The sequence below is a fragment of the Dama dama genome, chromosome 6, assembly GCF_033118175.1.
Source record: "Dama dama isolate Ldn47 chromosome 6, ASM3311817v1, whole genome shotgun sequence".
Lineage (NCBI taxonomy): Eukaryota > Metazoa > Chordata > Mammalia > Artiodactyla > Cervidae > Dama > Dama dama.
The window spans coordinates 51,653,849-51,671,889 of record NC_083686.1 but is presented as its reverse complement, the minus strand read 5'-3'; positions in this window follow the sequence as shown (position 1 = coordinate 51,671,889).

The window sequence follows — 18,041 nt, the reverse complement described above, 5'->3', positions numbered from 1 at the left end:
TCAAAAATATAAGGAGCATGAAACGGTCTGAAAATTGGAGGAGCATGAAGCGGTGTTGAAAAACATGAAGAGCCTGAAAAGTTGTGAAATACATGAAGAGCTTCAAAAGGTGTCAAAAATATGAGGAGCATGAAACGGTCTGAAAAATAGGAGGAGCATGTAGCGGTTGTGAAAAACATGAAACGCCTGAAAAAGTGTGAAATATATGAAGACTTCAAAAGGTGTGAAAAATACGAGGAGCTTCAACAGGTGTGAAAAATATGAGGAGCATGAAACGGTCTGAAAAATAGGAGGAGCATGAAACGGTGTTCAAAAACGTGAAGAGCCTGAAAAGGTGTGAAAAATATGAAGAGCTTCAAAAGGTGTGAAAAATATGAGGAGCATGAAACCGTCTGAAAAATAGGAGGAGCATGAAACGGTGTTCAAAAAAATGAAGAGCCTGAAAAGGTGTGAAAAATATGAAGAGCTTCAAAAGGTGTCAAAAATATGAGGAGCCTGAAACGGTCTGAAAAATAGGAGGAGCATGAAGCTGTGTCGAAAAACATGAAGAGACTGAAAAGGTGTGAAAAATATGAAGAGCTTCAAAAGGTGTGAAAAATATGAAGAGCTTCAGAAGGTGTCAAAAATGAGATGAGCATGAAACGGTTTGAAAAATAGGAGGAGCATGAAGCGGTGTTGAAAAACATGAAGAGCCTGAAAAGGTGTGAAATATATGAAGAGCTTTAAAAGGTGTCAGAAATTAGAGGAGCATGAAACGGTCTGAAAAATAGGAGGAGCATGAAGCGGTGGTGAGAAACATGAAGAGCCTGAAAAGGTATTGAAAAATATGAAGAGCTTCAAAATGCGTCAAAAATATGAGGAGCCTGAAACGGTCTGAAAAATAGGAGGAACATAAAACGGTGTTCAAAAACATGAAGAACCTGAAAAGGTGTGAAATATATGAAGAGCCTCAAAACGTGTCAAAAATATGAGGAGCATGAAACGGTCTGAAAAATAGGAGGAACATGAAGCGGTGTTGAAAAACATTTAGAGACTGAAAACGTGTGAAAAATAAGAAGAGTTTCAAAAGGTGTGAAAAATATGAAGAGATTCCAAGGTGTCAAAAATATGAGGAGCATGAAACAGTCTGAAAAATAGGAGGAGCATGAAACGGTGTTCAGAAACATGAAGAGCCTTAAAAGGTGTGAAAAATATGAAGAGCTTCCATAGGTGTGAAAAATATGAGGAGCATGAAACGGTCTGAAAAATAGGAGGAGCATGAAGCCGTGTTCAAAAACATATAGAGCCTGAAAAGAGGTAAAAAATATGAAGAGCTTCAAAAGGTGTCAAATATATGAGGAACATGAAACGGTCTCAACAATAGGAGGAGCATGAAGTGGTATTGAAATTCATGAAGAGCCTCAAAAGGTGTGTAAATATGAAGAGCTTGAAAAGGTGTGAAATACATGAGGAGCATGAGATGGTCTGAAAAATAGGAGGAGCATGAAGCGGTGTGGAAAACATGAAGAGCTTGAAAAGGTGTGAAATACATGAAGAGCTTCAAAAGGTGTGAAAAATATGATGAGCTTCAAAAGCTGTCAAAAATGAGATGAACATGAAACGGTCTGAAAAATAGGAGGAGCATGAAGTGGTGTTGACAAACATAAAGGGCCTGAAAAAGTGTGAAATATATGAAGAGCTTCTAAAGGTGTGAAAAATATGAGGAGCATGAAATGGTCAGAAAAATATGAGGAGCATGAAATGGTCAGAAAAATATGAGGAGCATGAAACGGTGTTCAAAACATGAAGGGCCAGAAATGGTGTGAAAATTATGAAGAGATTCAAAAGGTGTGAAAAATATGAGGAGCATGAAACGGTCTGAAAAATAGGAGGAGCATGAAGTGGTGTTGAAAAACATGAAGAGCCTTAAAAGGTGTGAAAAATATGAAGAGCGTCAAAAGGTGTCAAAAATATGAGGAGCATGAAACGATCTGAAAAATATGAGGATCTTTAAGCGGTGTTCAAAAACATGAGAAGCCTGAAAAGGTGTGAAAAATATGAAGAGCTTCAACGGTGTCAAAAACATGAGGAGCATGAAACGGTCTGAAAAATAGGAGGAGCATGAAACTGTGTTCAAAAACATGAAGAGCCTGAAAAGGTGTGAAAAATATGAAGAGCTTCAAAACATGTCAAAAATATGAGGAGCATGAAACTGTCTGAAATATAGGAGGAGCATGAAGTGGTGTTCAAAATCATGGACACCCTGAAACGGTCTGAAAAATACGAGGAGCATGAAACGGTCTGAAAAATAGGAGGAGAATAGAGCGGTGTTGAAAAACATGAAGAGCATGAAAAAGTGTGAAAAATATGAAGAGCTTCAAAAGGTGTGAAACATATGAAAAGCTTAAAAAGGTGTCAAAAATGAGATGATAATGAAGCGGTATGAAAAATTGGAGGAACATGAAGCGCTGTTGAAAACCATGAAGAGCCTGAAAAGGTGTGAACAATATGAAGAGCTTCAAAAGGTGTGAAAAATATGAGGAGCTTCAAAAGGAGACACACATATAAGGAGCATGAAACGGTCTGAAAAATAGGAGGAGCATGAAACGGTGTTGAAAAACATGAAGAGCCTGAAAACGTGTGAAAAATATGAAGAGTTTCAAAAGATGTGAAAAATAAGAAGAGCTTCAAACGGTGTCATAAATGATGTGAGCATGAAACGGTCTGAAAAATAGGAGGAGCATGAAGCGGTGTTGAAAAACATGAAGACCCTGAAAAGTTGTGAAAAATATGAAGAGGTTCTAAAGGTGTCAAAAATATGAGGAGCATGAAACAGTCTTTAAAATAGGATGAGAATGAGACGGTTTTGAAAAAGATGAAGAGCATGAAAAGGTGTGAAAAACATGAAGAGCTTCAAAAGGTGTAAAAATTATGAGAGGCATGAAACGACTGAAAAATAGGAGGAGCATGATGCGGTGGTCAAAAGCATGAAGAGCCTGAAAAGGTGTGAAAAATATAAAGAGCTTAAAAAGGTGTCAAAAATGTTAGGAGCATGAAACAGTATGAAACATAGGATGAGCATGAAACTATTTTGAAAAAGATGAAGAGCATGAAAAGGTGTGAAAAATATGAAGAGCTTCAAAAGATGTTAAAAATATGAAGAGCATGAAACTTTCTGAAAAATTGGAGGAGCATGAAGCGGTGTTGAAAAACATGAAGAGCCTGAAAAGGTGTGAAATGTATGAAGAGCTTCAAAAGTTGTCAAAAATATGAGGAGCATGAAACGGTCTGAAAAATAGGAGAAACATGAAGCGGTGTTGAAAAACATGAAAAGCCTGAAAAGGTGGAAAAATATGAAGAGCTTCAAAAAGTGTCAACAATATGAGGAGCATGAAACGGTCTGAAAATTAGGAAGAGCATGAAACTGTGTTGATAAACATGAAGAGCCTGAAAAGGTGTGAAAAATATGAAGAGCTTCAAAAGGTGTCAAATATATGAGGAGCATGAAACAGTGTGAAAAATAGGAGGAGAATGAAGTGGTGTTGAAAAATATGAAGAGCCTGAAAAGGTGTGAAAAAAATGAAGAGCTACAAAAGGTGTCAAATACATGAGGAGCATGAAACGATCTGAAAAATAGGAGGAGAATGAAGTGGTGTTGAAAAATATGAAGAGCCTGAAAAGGTGTGAAAATTATGAAGAGCTTCAAAATGTGTCAAAAAAAAGGAGGATAATGAAACAGTGTTCAAATACATTAACAGCCTGAAAAGGTGTGAAAAAAATGAAGAGCTTCAAAAGGTGTCAAAAATATGAGGAGCATGAAACAGTCTGAAAAATAGGAGGAGCATGAAACGGTGTTCAAAAACATGAAGAGCCTGAAAAGGTGTGAAAAATATGAAGAGCTTCAAAAGGTGTCAAAAATTAGATGAGCAAGAAAAGGTCTGAAAAATAGGAGGAGCATGAAATGGTGATCAAAAACATGAAGAGCCTGAAAAGGTGTGAAAAATATGAAAAGCTTCAAAAATGTGAAAAATATGAAGAGCTTCAAAAAGTGTGAAAAATATGAGGAGTATGAAACGGTCTGAAAAATAGAAGGAGCATGAGGCGGTGGTGAAAAACATGAAGAGTCTGAAAATGTGTGAAAAATATGAAGAGCTTCAAAAATGTAAAAAATATGAAGAGCTTTAAAAGGTGTGAAAAATATGAGGAGCATGACACGGTCTGAAAAATAGGAGGAGCATGAAGTGGTGTTCAAAAAATGAAGAGCCTGAAAAGGTGTGATATATATGAAGAGTCTCAAAAGGTGTCAAAAATATGAGGAGCATGAAACGGTCTGAAAAATACGAGCAGCATGATGTCGTCTTGAAAAACATGAAGAACCTGAAAAGGTGTGAAAAATATGAAAAGCTTCACAAGGTGTCAAAAATATGAGGAGCATGATACGGTCTGAAAAATAGGAGTAGCATGAAGTGGTTTTGAAAACATGAATAGCCTGGAAAGGTGTGAAATATATGAAGAGTTTCAAAAGGTGTGAAAAATATGAAGAGCTTCAAAAGGTGTCAAAAATATGAGGAGCATGAAACGGTCTGAAAAATAGGATCAGCATGAAGCGGAGTGGAAAAATATGAAGAGCTTGAAAAGGTGTGAAAAATATGAAGAGCTTCAAAAGGTGTGAAATAAATGAGGAGCATGAAACGGTCTGAAAAATAGGAGGAGCATGAAGCGGTGTTGAAAAACATGAAGAGCCTGAAAAGGTGTGAAAAATATCAAGAGCTTCAAAAGGTGTGAAAAATATGAGGAGCATGAAAAAGTCTGAAAAATAGGAGGAGCATGAAGCGGTGCTGAAAAACATGAAAAGCCTGAAAAGGGGTGAAAAATATGAAGAGCTTCAAAAGGTGTCAAAAATAAGAGGAGCATGAAACGGTCTGAAAAATAGGAGTCGCAAGAAGCGGTGTTCAAAAACATGAAGAGCCTGAAAACGTGTGACAAATATGAAGAGATTCAAATGCTGTGAAAAATATGAAGAGATTCAAAACGTGTCAAAAATGAGATGAGCATGAAAGGGTCTGAAAAATAGGAGGAGCACGAAGCGTTTTTGAAAAACATGAAGAGACTGAAAAGGTGTGAAAAATATGAAAAGCTTCAAAAGATGTCAAAAAAATGAGGAGCATGAAACGGTCTGAAATATAGCAGGAGCATGAAGCGGTGTTCAAAAACATGAAAAGCCTGAAAAGGTGTGAAAAATATGAAGAGCTTCAGAAGGTGTGAAAAATATGAGGAGCATGAAACGGTCTGCAAACCTGGAGGAGCTTGAAGTGGTGTTGAAAAACATGAAGAGCCTGAAAAGGTGTGAAAAATCTGAAAAGCTTCAAAAGGTGTCAAAAATGTGACGAGCATGAAACGGTCTGAAAAATAGGAGGAGCATGAAGTGGTGTTCAAAAAATGAAGAGCCTGAAAAGGAGTGATATATATGAAGAGTTTCAAAAGGTGTCAAAAATATGAGGAGCATGAATCGGTCTGAAAAATACGAGCAGCATGATGTGGTCTTGAAAACCATGATGAAACTGAAAGGTGTGAAGAATATGAAAAGCTTCACAAGGTGTCAAAAATAGGAGGAGCATGATACGGTTTGAAAAAGAGGAGTAGCATGAAGTGGTATTGAAAACCTGAATAGCCTGGAAAGGTGTGAAATATATGAAGAGCTTCAAAAGGTGTGAAAAATATGAAAAGCTTCAAAAGGTGTGAAATACATGACGAGCAAGAAACTCTCTGAAAAATAGGAGGAGCATGAAGTGGTGTTGAAAAAGGTGAATAGCCTGTAAAGGTGTGAATATATGAAGAGCTTCAAAAGGTGTCAAAACTATGAGGAGCATGAAAAGGGCTGAAAAATAGGAGGAGCATGAAGTGGTGTTGAAAAAGGTGAATAGCCTGTAAAGGTGTGAATATATGAAGAGCTTCAAAAGGTGTCAAAATATAGGAGAATGAAACGGTCTGAAAAATAGGAGGAGCATGAAACGGTGTTCAAAACATGAAGAGCTGAAAAGGTGTGAAAAATATGAAGAGCTTCAAAAGGTGTCAAAAATATGAGGAGCATGAAACTCTCTGAAAAATAGGAGGAGCATGAAGCGGTGTTGAAAAACATGAAGAGCCTGAAAACATGTGAAAAATATGAAGAGCTTCAAAAATGTGCAAAATATGAAGAGCTTCAAAAGGTGTGAAAAATATGAGGAGCATGAAACGGAATGAAAAATAGCAGGAGCATGAAGCGTTTTTGAAAAACATTAAGAGCCTGAAAATGTGTGAGAAATATGAAGAGCATCAAAAGGTGTCAAAAATACGAGGAGCATGAAACGGTATGAAAAATAGGAGGAGCATGAAACGGTGATCAAAAACATGAAGTGCCTGAAAACGTGTGAAAAATATGAAGAGCTTCAAAAGGTGTGAAATATATGAAGACTTTCAAAAGGTGTCAAAAATGAGATGAGCATGTAACGGTCTGAAAAATAAGAGCAGCATAACATGGTGTTGAAAAAAATGAAGAGCCTGAAAAGGTGTGAAAAATATGAATAGCTTCAAAAGGTGTCAAAAAAGAGATGAGCATGAAACGGTCTGATCAATAGGAGGAGCTTGAAGCTGTGCTCAAAAACATGAAAAGCCTGAGAAGGCGTGAAAAATATGAAGAGCTTCAAAAGGTGTGAAAAATATGAGGAGCATGAAACGGTCTGAAAAATAGGAGGAGCATGAAGTGGTATTCAATAATATGAAGAGCCTGAAAAGGTGTGAAAAATATGACGAGCTTCCAAAGTTGTCAAAAATATGAGGAGCATGAAAAGGTCTGAAAAATAGGAGCATGAAGCGGTGTTCAATAAAATGAAGAGCCTGAAAAGGTGTGAAAAATATGAAGAGCTCCAAAAGTTGTCAAAAATATGAGGAGCATGAAAAGGTCTCAAAAATAGGAGGAGCGTGAAGCAAGATGTGAAAAATATGAAGAGCTTCAATAGGTGTCAAAAATATGAGGAGCATGAAACGGTCTCAAAAATAGGAGGAGCATGAAGCGGTGTTGAAAAACATGAAGAGCCTGAATAGTTGTGAAAAATATGAAGAGCTTCAAAAGGTGTCAATAATAAGAGGTGCATGAATCAGTCTGAAAAATAGGAGGAGCATGAAACGGTCTGAAAAATTGGAGGAGCATGAAGCGGTGTTGAAAAACATGAGGAGCCTGAAAAGGTGTGACATATATAAAGAGCTTCAAAAGGTGTGAAAAATATGAGGAGCATGAAACTCTCTGAAAAATAGGAGAAGCATAAAGCGGTGTTAAAAAACATGAAGAGCCTGAAATGGTGTGAAAAATATGAAGAGCTTCAAAAGGTGTCAAAAATATGAGGAGCATGAAACGGTCTCAAAAATAGGAGAAGCATGAAACGGTCTGAAAAATAGCAGGAGCATGAAACGGTCTGAAAAATTGGAGGAGCATGAAACGGTCTGAAAAATTGGAGGAGCATGAAGCGGTGTTCAAAAATACGGAGAGCCTGAAAAGTTAAGAAAAACATGAAGAGCTTCAAAAAGTGTAAAAAATATGAGGAGCATGAAACGGTCTGAAAAATAGGAGCAGCATGAAATGGTGTTCAGAAACATTTAGAGCCTGAAAAGGTGTGAAAAATATGAAGAGCTTCAAAAGGTGTCAAAAATAAGAGGAGCATGAAACGGTCTGAAAAATAGGAGTCGCAAGAAGTGGTGTTCAAAAACATGAAGAGCCTGAAAACGTGTGAAAAATATGAAGAGCTTCAAAAGCTGTGAAAAATATGAAGAGATTCAAAACGTGTCAAAAATGAGATGAGCATGAAAGGGTCTGAAAAATAGGAGGAGCAAGAAGCGTTTTTGAAAAACATGTAGAGACTGAAAAGGTGTGAAAAATATGAAAAGCTTCAAAAGATATCAAAAATATGAGGAGCATGAAACGGTCTGAAATATAGCAGGAGCATGAAGCGGTGTTCAAAAACATGAAGAGCCTGAAAAGGTGAGAAAAATATGAAGAGCTTCAAAAGGTGTCAAAAATATGAGGAGCCTGAAATGGTCTGAAAAATAGGAGTCGCAAGAAGCGGTGTTCAAAAACATGAAGAGCCTGAAAAGCTGAGAAAAATATGAAGAGCTTCAAAAGGTGTCAAAAATAAGAGGAGCATGAAACGGTCTGAAAAATAGGAGTCGCAAGAAGCGGTGTTCAAAAACATGAAGAGCCTGAAAACGTGTGACAAATATGAAGAGATTCAAATGCTGTGAAAAATATGAAGAGATTCAAAACGTGTCAAAAATGAGATGAGCATGAAAGGGTCTGAAAAATAGGAGGAGCAAGAAGCGTTTTTGAAAAACATGAAGAGACTGAAAAGGTGTGAAAAATATGAAAAGCTTCAAAAGATGTCAAAAAAATGAGGAGCATGAAACGGTCTGAAATATAGCAGGAGCATGAAGCGGTGTTCAAAAACATGAAAAGCCTGAAAAGGTGTGAAAAATATGAAGAGCTTCAGAAGGTGTGAAAAATATGAGGAGCATGAAACGGTCTGCAAACCTGGAGGAGCTTGAAGTGGTGTTGAAAAACATGAAGAGCCAGAAAAGGTGTGAAAAATCTGAAAAGCTTCAAAAGGTGTCAAAAATGTGAGGAGCATGAAACGTTCTGAAAAATAGGAGGAGCATGAAGTGGTGTTCAAAAAATGAAGAGCCTGAAAAGGAGTGATATATATGAAGAGTTTCAAAAGGTGTCAAAAATATGAGGAGCATGAAACGGTCTGAAAAATACGAGCAGCATGATGTGGTCTTGAAAAACATGATGAAACTGAAAGGTGTGAAGAATATGAAAAGCTTCACAAGGTGTCAAAAATAGGAGGAGCATGATACGGTTTGAAAAAGAGGAGTAGCATGAAGTGGTATTGAAAACCTGAATAGCCTGGAAAGGTGTGAAATATATGAAGAGCTTCAAAAGGTGTGAAAAATATGAAAAGCTTCAAAAGGTGTGAAATACATGACGAGCAAGAAACTCTCTGAAAAATAGGAGGAGCATGAAGTGGTGTTGAAAAAGGTGAATAGCCTGTAAAGGTGTGAATATATGAAGAGCTTCAAAAGGTGTCAAAACTATGAGGAGCATGAAAAGGGCTGAAAAATAGGAGGAGCATGAAGTGGTGTTGAAAAAGGTGAATAGCCTGTAAAGGTGTGAATATATGAAGAGCTTCAAAAGGTGTCAAAATATAGGAGAATGAAACGGTCTGAAAAATAGGAGGAGCATGAAATGGTGTTCAAAACATGAAGAGCTGAAAAGGTGTGAAAAATATGAAGAGCTTCAAAAGGTGTCAAAAATATGAGGAGCATGAAGCGGTGTTGAAAAACATGAAGAGCCTGAAAACATGTGAAAAATATGAAGAGCTTCAAAAATGTGCAAAATATGAAGAGCTTCAAAAGGTGTGAAAAATATGAGGAGCATGAAACGGAATGAAAAATAGCAGGAGCATGAAGCGTTTTTGAAAAACATTAAGAGCCTGAAAATGTGTGAGAAATATGAAGAGCATCAAAAGGTGTCAAAAATACGAGGAGCATGAAACGGTATGAAAAATAGGAGGAGCATGAAACGGTGATCAAAAACATGAAGTGCCTGAAAACGTGTGAAAAATATGAAGAGCTTCAAAAGGTGTGAAATATATGAAGACTTTCAAAAGGTGTCAAAAATGAGATGAGCATGTAACGGTCTGAAAAATAAGAGCAGCATAACATGGTGTTGAAAAAAATGAAGAGCCTGAAAAGGTGTGAAAAATATGAAGAGCTTCAAAATGTGTCAAAAATATGAGGAGCTTGAAACGGTCTGAAAAATAGGAGGAGCATGAAGCCGTGTTCAATAACATATAGAGCCTGAAAAGAGGTAAAAAATATGAAGAGCTTCAAAAGGTGTCAAATATATGAGGAACATGAAACGGTCTCAACAATAGGAGGAGCATGAAGTGGTATTGAAATTCATGAAGAGCCTCAAAAGGTGTGTAAATATGAAGAGCTTGAAAAGGTGTGAAATACATGAGGAGCATGAGATGGTCTGAAAAATAGGAGGAGCATGAAGCGGTGTGGAAAACATGAAGAGCTTGAAAAGGTGTGAAATACATGAAGAGCTTCAAAAGGTGTGAAAAATATGATGAGCTTCAAAAGCTGTCAAAAATGAGATGAACATGAAACGGTCTGAAAAATAGGAGGAGCATGAAGTGGTGTTGACAAACATAAAGGGCCTGAAAAAGTGTGAAATATATGAAGAGCTTCTAAAGGTGTGAAAAATATGAGGAGCTTCAAAAGTGTCAAAAATATGAGGAGCATGAAATGGTCAGAAAAATATGAGGAGCATGAAACGGTGTTCAAAACATGAAGGGCCAGAAATGGTGTGAAAATTATGAAGAGATTCAAAAGGTGTGAAAAATATGAGGAGCATGAAACGGTCTGAAAAATAAGAGGAGCATGAAGAGGTGTTGAAAAACATGAAGAGCCTTAAAAGGTGTGAAAAATATGAAGAGCTTCAAAAGGTGTCAAAAATATGAGGAGCATGAGACGGTCTGAAAAATAGGAGGAGCATGACGGGGTTCAAAAACATGAAGAGCCTGTAAAGGTGAGAAAAATATGAAGAGTTTCAAAAGATGTGAAAAATATGAAGAGCTTCAAAAGCTCTCAAAAATTTAAATGAGCATGAAACGGTCTGAAAAATAGGAGGAGCATGAAACGGTGTTCAAAAACATGAAGAGCCTGAAAAGGTGTGGAAAATATGAGAGCGTCAAAAGGTGTGAAATACATCAGAATCATGAAACGGTCTGAAAAATAGAAGGAGAATGAAGCTGTGTTGAAAAACATGAAGAGACTGAAAAGGTGTAAAAAATATGAAAAGCTTCAAAGGGTTTCAAAAAAATGAGGAGAATGAAACGGTCTGAAAAAGAAGAGGAGCATGAAGAGGTGTTGAAAAACATGAAGAGCCTTAAAAGGTGTGAAAAATATGAAGAGCGTCAAAAGGTGTCAAAAATATGAGGAGCATGAAACGATCTGAAAAATATGAGGATCTTTAAGCGGTGTTCAAAAACATGAGAAGCCTGAAAAGGTGTGAAAAATATGAAGAGCTTCAACGGTGTCAAAAACAAGAGGAGCATGAAACGGTCTGAAAAATAGGAGGAGCATGAAACTGTGTTCAAAAACATGAAGAGCCTGAAAATTGTGAAAAATATGAAGAGCTTCAAAACATGTCAAAAATATGAGGAGCATGAAACTGTCTGAAATATAGGAGGAGCATGAAGTGGTGTTCAAAATCATGGACACCCTGAAACTGTCTGAAAAATACGAGGAGCATGAAACGGTCTGAAAAATAGGAGGAGAATAGAGCGGTGTTGAAAAACATGAAGAGCATGAAAAAGTGTGAAAAATATGAAGAGCTTCAAAAGGTGTGAAACATATGAAAAGCTTAAAAAGGTGTCAAAAATGAGATGATAATGAAGCGGTATGAAAAATTGGAGGAACATGAAGCGCTGTTGAAAACCATGAAGAGCCTGAAAAGGTGTGAACAATATGAAGAGCTTCAAAAGGTGTGAAAAATATGAGGAGCTTCAAAAGGAGACACACATATAAGGAGCATGAAGCGGTGTTGAAAAACATGAAGACCCTGAAAAGTTGTGAAAAATATGAAGAGGTTCTAAAGGTGTCAAAAATATGAGGAGCATGAAACAGTCTTTAAAATAGGATGAGAATGAGACGGTTTTGAAAAAGATGAAGAGCATGAAAAGGTGTGAAAAACATGAAGAGCTTCAAAAGGTGTAAAAATTATGAGAGGCATGAAACGACTGAAAAATAGGAGGAGCATGATGCGGTGGTCAAAAGCATGAAGAGCCTGAAAAGGTGTGAAAAATATAAAGAGCTTAAAAAGGTGTCAAAAATGTTAGGAGCATGAAACAGTATGAAACATAGGATGAGCATGAAACTATTTTGAAAAAGATGAAGAGCATGAAAAGGTGTGAAAAATATGAAGAGCTTCAAAAGATGTTAAAAATATGAAGAGCATGAAACTTTCTGAAAAATTGGAGGAGCATGAAGCGGTGTTGAAAAACATGAAGAGCCTGAAAAGGTGTGAAATGTATGAAGAGCTTCAAAAGTTGTCAAAAATATGAGGAGCATGAAACGGTCTGAAAAATAGGAGAAACATGAAGCGGTGTTGAAAAACATGAAAAGCCTGAAAAGGTGGAAAAATATGAAGAGCTTCAAAAAGTGTCAACAATATGAGGAGCATGAAACGGTCTGAAAATTAGGAAGAGCATGAAACTGTGTTGATAAACATGAAGAGCCTGAAAAGGTGTGAAAAATATGAAGAGCTTCAAAAGGTGTCAAATATATGAGGAGCATGAAACAGTGTGAAAAATAGGAGGAGAATGAAGTGGTGTTGAAAAATATGAAGAGCCTGAAAAGGTGTGAAAAAAATGAAGAGCTACAAAAGGTGTCAAATACATGAGGAGCATGAAACGATCTGAAAAATAGGAGGAGAATGAAGTGGTGTTGAAAAATATGAAGAGCCTGAAAAGGTGTGAAAATTATGAAGAGCTTCAAAATGTGTCAAAAAAAAGGAGGATAATGAAACAGTGTTCAAATACATTAACAGCCTGAAAAGGTGTGAAAAAAATGAAGAGCTTCAAAAGGTGTCAAAAATATGAGGAGCATGAAACAGTCTGAAAAATAGGAGGAGCATGAAACGGTGTTCAAAAACATGAAGAGCCTGAAAAGGTGTGAAAAATATGAAGAGCTTCAAAAGGTGTCAAAAATTAGATGAGCAAGAAAAGGTCTGAAAAATAGGAGGAGCATGAAATGGTGATCAAAAACATGAAGAGCCTGAAAAGGTGTGAAAAATATGAAAAGCTTCAAAAATGTGAAAAATATGAAGAGCTTCAAAAAGTGTGAAAAATATGAGGAGTATGAAACGGTCTGAAAAATAGAAGGAGCATGAGGCGGTGGTGAAAAACATGAAGAGTCTGAAAATGTGTGAAAAATATGAAGAGCTTCAAAAATGTAAAAAATATGAAGAGCTTTAAAAGGTGTGAAAAATATGAGGAGCATGACACGGTCTGAAAAATAGGAGGAGCATGAAGTGGTGTTCAAAAAATGAAGAGCCTGAAAAGGTGTGATATATATGAAGAGTCTCAAAAGGTGTCAAAAATATGAGGAGCATGAAACGGTCTGAAAAATACGAGCAGCATGATGTCGTCTTGAAAAACATGAAGAACCTGAAAAGGTGTGAAAAATATGAAAAGCTTCACAAGGTGTCAAAAATATGAGGAGCATGATACGGTCTGAAAAATAGGAGTAGCATGAAGTGGTTTTGAAAACATGAATAGCCTGGAAAGGTGTGAAATATATGAAGAGTTTCAAAAGGTGTGAAAAATATGAAGAGCTTCAAAAGGTGTCAAAAATATGAGGAGCATGAAACGGTCTGAAAAATAGGATCAGCATGAAGCGGAGTGGAAAAATATGAAGAGCTTGAAAAGGTGTGAAAAATATGAAGAGCTTCAAAAGGTGTGAAATAAATGAGGAGCATGAAACGGTCTGAAAAATAGGAGGAGCATGAAGCGGTGTTGAAAAACATGAAGAGCCTGAAAAGGTGTGAAAAATATCAAGAGCTTCAAAAGGTGTGAAAAATATGAGGAGCATGAAAAAGTCTGAAAAATAGGAGGAGCATGAAGCGGTGCTGAAAAACATGAAAAGCCTGAAAAGGGGTGAAAAATATGAAGAGCTTCAAAAGGTGTCAAAAATAAGAGGAGCATGAAACGGTCTGAAAAATAGGAGTCGCAAGAAGCGGTGTTCAAAAACATGAAGAGCCTGAAAACGTGTGACAAATATGAAGAGATTCAAATGCTGTGAAAAATATGAAGAGATTCAAAACGTGTCAAAAATGAGATGAGCATGAAAGGGTCTGAAAAATAGGAGGAGCACGAAGCGTTTTTGAAAAACATGAAGAGACTGAAAAGGTGTGAAAAATATGAAAAGCTTCAAAAGATGTCAAAAAAATGAGGAGCATGAAACGGTCTGAAATATAGCAGGAGCATGAAGCGGTGTTCAAAAACATGAAAAGCCTGAAAAGGTGTGAAAAATATGAAGAGCTTCAGAAGGTGTGAAAAATATGAGGAGCATGAAACGGTCTGCAAACCTGGAGGAGCTTGAAGTGGTGTTGAAAAACATGAAGAGCCTGAAAAGGTGTGAAAAATCTGAAAAGCTTCAAAAGGTGTCAAAAATGTGACGAGCATGAAACGGTCTGAAAAATAGGAGGAGCATGAAGTGGTGTTCAAAAAATGAAGAGCCTGAAAAGGAGTGATATATATGAAGAGTTTCAAAAGGTGTCAAAAATATGAGGAGCATGAATCGGTCTGAAAAATACGAGCAGCATGATGTGGTCTTGAAAAACATGATGAAACTGAAAGGTGTGAAGAATATGAAAAGCTTCACAAGGTGTCAAAAATAGGAGGAGCATGATACGGTTTGAAAAAGAGGAGTAGCATGAAGTGGTATTGAAAACCTGAATAGCCTGGAAAGGTGTGAAATATATGAAGAGCTTCAAAAGGTGTGAAAAATATGAAAAGCTTCAAAAGGTGTGAAATACATGACGAGCAAGAAACTCTCTGAAAAATAGGAGGAGCATGAAGTGGTGTTGAAAAAGGTGAATAGCCTGTAAAGGTGTGAATATATGAAGAGCTTCAAAAGGTGTCAAAACTATGAGGAGCATGAAAAGGGCTGAAAAATAGGAGGAGCATGAAGTGGTGTTGAAAAAGGTGAATAGCCTGTAAAGGTGTGAATATATGAAGAGCTTCAAAAGGTGTCAAAATATAGGAGAATGAAACGGTCTGAAAAATAGGAGGAGCATGAAACGGTGTTCAAAACATGAAGAGCTGAAAAGGTGTGAAAAATATGAAGAGCTTCAAAAGGTGTGAAATATATGAAGACTTTCAAAAGGTGTCAAAAATGAGATGAGCATGTAACGGTCTGAAAAATAAGAGCAGCATAACATGGTGGTGAAAAAAATGAAGAGCCTGAAAAGGTGTGAAAAATATGAATAGCTTCAAAAGGTGTCAAAAAAGAGATGAGCATGAAACGGTCTGATCAATAGGAGGAGCTTGAAGCTGTGCTCAAAAACATGAAAAGCCTGAGAAGGCGTGAAAAATATGAAGAGCTTCAAAAGGTGTGAAAAATATGAGGAGCATGAAACGGTCTGAAAAATAGGAGGAGCATGAAGTGGTATTCAATAATATGAAGAGCCTGAAAAGGTGTGAAAAATATGACGAGCTTCCAAAGTTGTCAAAAATATGAGGAGCATGAAAAGGTCTGAAAAATAGGAGCATGAAGCGGTGTTCAATAAAATGAAGAGCCTGAAAAGGTGTGAAAAATATGAAGAGCTCCAAAAGTTGTCAAAAATATGAGGAGCATGAAAAGGTCTCAAAAATAGGAGGAGCGTGAAGCAAGATGTGAAAAATATGAAGAGCTTCAATAGGTGTCAAAAATATGAGGAGCATGAAACGGTCTCAAAAATAGGAGGAGCATGAAGCGGTGTTGAAAAACATGAAGAGCCTGAATAGTTGTGAAAAATATGAAGAGCTTCAAAAGGTGTCAATAATAAGAGGTGCATGAATCAGTCTGAAAAATAGGAGGAGCATGAAACGGTCTGAAAAATTGGAGGAGCATGAAGCGGTGTTGAAAAACATGAGGAGCCTGAAAAGGTGTGACATATATAAAGAGCTTCAAAAGGTGTGAAAAATATGAGGAGCATGAAACTCTCTGAAAAATAGGAGAAGCATAAAGCGGTGTTAAAAAACATGAAGAGCCTGAAATGGTGTGAAAAATATGAAGAGCTTCAAAAGGTGTCAAAAATATGAGGAGCATGAAACGGTCTCAAAAATAGGAGAAGCATGAAACGGTCTGAAAAATAGCAGGAGCATGAAACGGTCTGAAAAATTGGAGGAGCATGAAACGGTCTGAAAAATTGGAGGAGCATGAAGCGGTGTTCAAAAATACGGAGAGCCTGAAAAGTTAAGAAAAACATGAAGAGCTTCAAAAAGTGTAAAAAATATGAGGAGTATGAAACGGTCTGAAAAATAGGAGCAGCATGAAATGGTGTTCAGAAACATTTAGAGCCTGAAAAGGTGTGAAAAATATGAAGAGCTTCAAAAGGTGTCAAAAATAAGAGGAGCATGAAACGGTCTGAAAAATAGGAGTCGCAAGAAGTGGTGTTCAAAAACATGAAGAGCCTGAAAACGTGTGAAAAATATGAAGAGCTTCAAAAGCTGTGAAAAATATGAAGAGATTCAAAACGTGTCAAAAATGAGATGAGCATGAAAGGGTCTGAAAAATAGGAGGAGCAAGAAGCGTTTTTGAAAAACATGTAGAGACTGAAAAGGTGTGAAAAATATGAAAAGCTTCAAAAGATATCAAAAATATGAGGAGCATGAAACGGTCTGAAATATAGCAGGAGCATGAAGCGGTGTTCAAAAACATGAAGAGCCTGAAAAGGTGAGAAAAATATGAAGAGCTTCAAAAGGTGTCAAAAATATGAGGAGCCTGAAATGGTCTGAAAAATAGGAGTCGCAAGTAGCGGTGTTCAAAAACATGAAGAGCCTGAAAAGGTGAGAAAAATATGAAGAGCTTCAAAAGGTGTCAAAAATAAGAGGAGCATGAAACGGTCTGAAAAATAGGAGTCGCAAGAAGCGGTGTTCAAAAACATGAAGAGCCTGAAAACGTGTGACAAATATGAAGAGATTCAAATGCTGTGAAAAATATGAAGAGATTCAAAACGTGTCAAAAATGAGATGAGCATGAAAGGGTCTGAAAAATAGGAGGAGCAAGAAGCGTTTTTGAAAAACATGAAGAGACTGAAAAGGTGTGAAAAATATGAAAAGCTTCAAAAGATGTCAAAAAAATGAGGAGCATGAAACGGTCTGAAATATAGCAGGAGCATGAAGCGGTGTTCAAAAACATGAAAAGCCTGAAAAGGTGTGAAAAATATGAAGAGCTTCAGAAGGTGTGAAAAATATGAGGAGCATGAAACGGTCTGCAAACCTGGAGGAGCTTGAAGTGGTGTTGAAAAACATGAAGAGCCTGAAAAGGTGTGAAAAATCTGAAAAGCTTCAAAAGGTGTCAAAAATGTGAGGAGCATGAAACGTTCTGAAAAATAGGAGGAGCATGAAGTGGTGTTCAAAAAATGAAGAGCCTGAAAAGGAGTGATATATATGAAGAGTTTCAAAAGGTGTCAAAAATATGAGGAGCATGAAACGGTCTGAAAAATACGAGCAGCATGATGTGGTCTTGAAAAACATGATGAAACTGAAAGGTGTGAAGAATATGAAAAGCTTCACAAGGTGTCAAAAATAGGAGGAGCATGATACGGTTTGAAAAAGAGGAGTAGCATGAAGTGGTATTGAAAACCTGAATAGCCTGGAAAGGTGTGAAATATATGAAGAGCTTCAAAAGGTGTGAAAAATATGAAAAGCTTCAAAAGGTGTGAAATACATGACGAGCAAGAAACTCTCTGAAAAATAGGAGGAGCATGAAGTGGTGTTGAAAAAGGTGAATAGCCTGTAAAGGTGTGAATATATGAAGAGCTTCAAAAGGTGTCAAAACTATGAGGAGCATGAAAAGGGCTGAAAAATAGGAGGAGCATGAAGTGGTGTTGAAAAAGGTGAATAGCCTGTAAAGGTGTGAATATATGAAGAGCTTCAAAAGGTGTCAAAATATAGGAGAATGAAACGGTCTGAAAAATAGGAGGAGCATGAAACGGTGTTCAAAACATGAAGAGCTGAAAAGGTGTGAAAAATATGAAGAGCTTCAAAAGGTGTCAAAAATATGAGGAGCATGAAACTCTCTGAAAAATAGGAGGAGCATGAAGCGGTGTTGAAAAACATGAAGAGCCTGAAAACATGTGAAAAATATGAAGAGCTTCAAAAATGTGCAAAATATGAAGAGCTTCAAAAGGTGTGAAAAATATGAGGAGCATTAAAAGGAATGAAAAATAGCAGGAGCATGAAGCGTTTTTGAAAAAC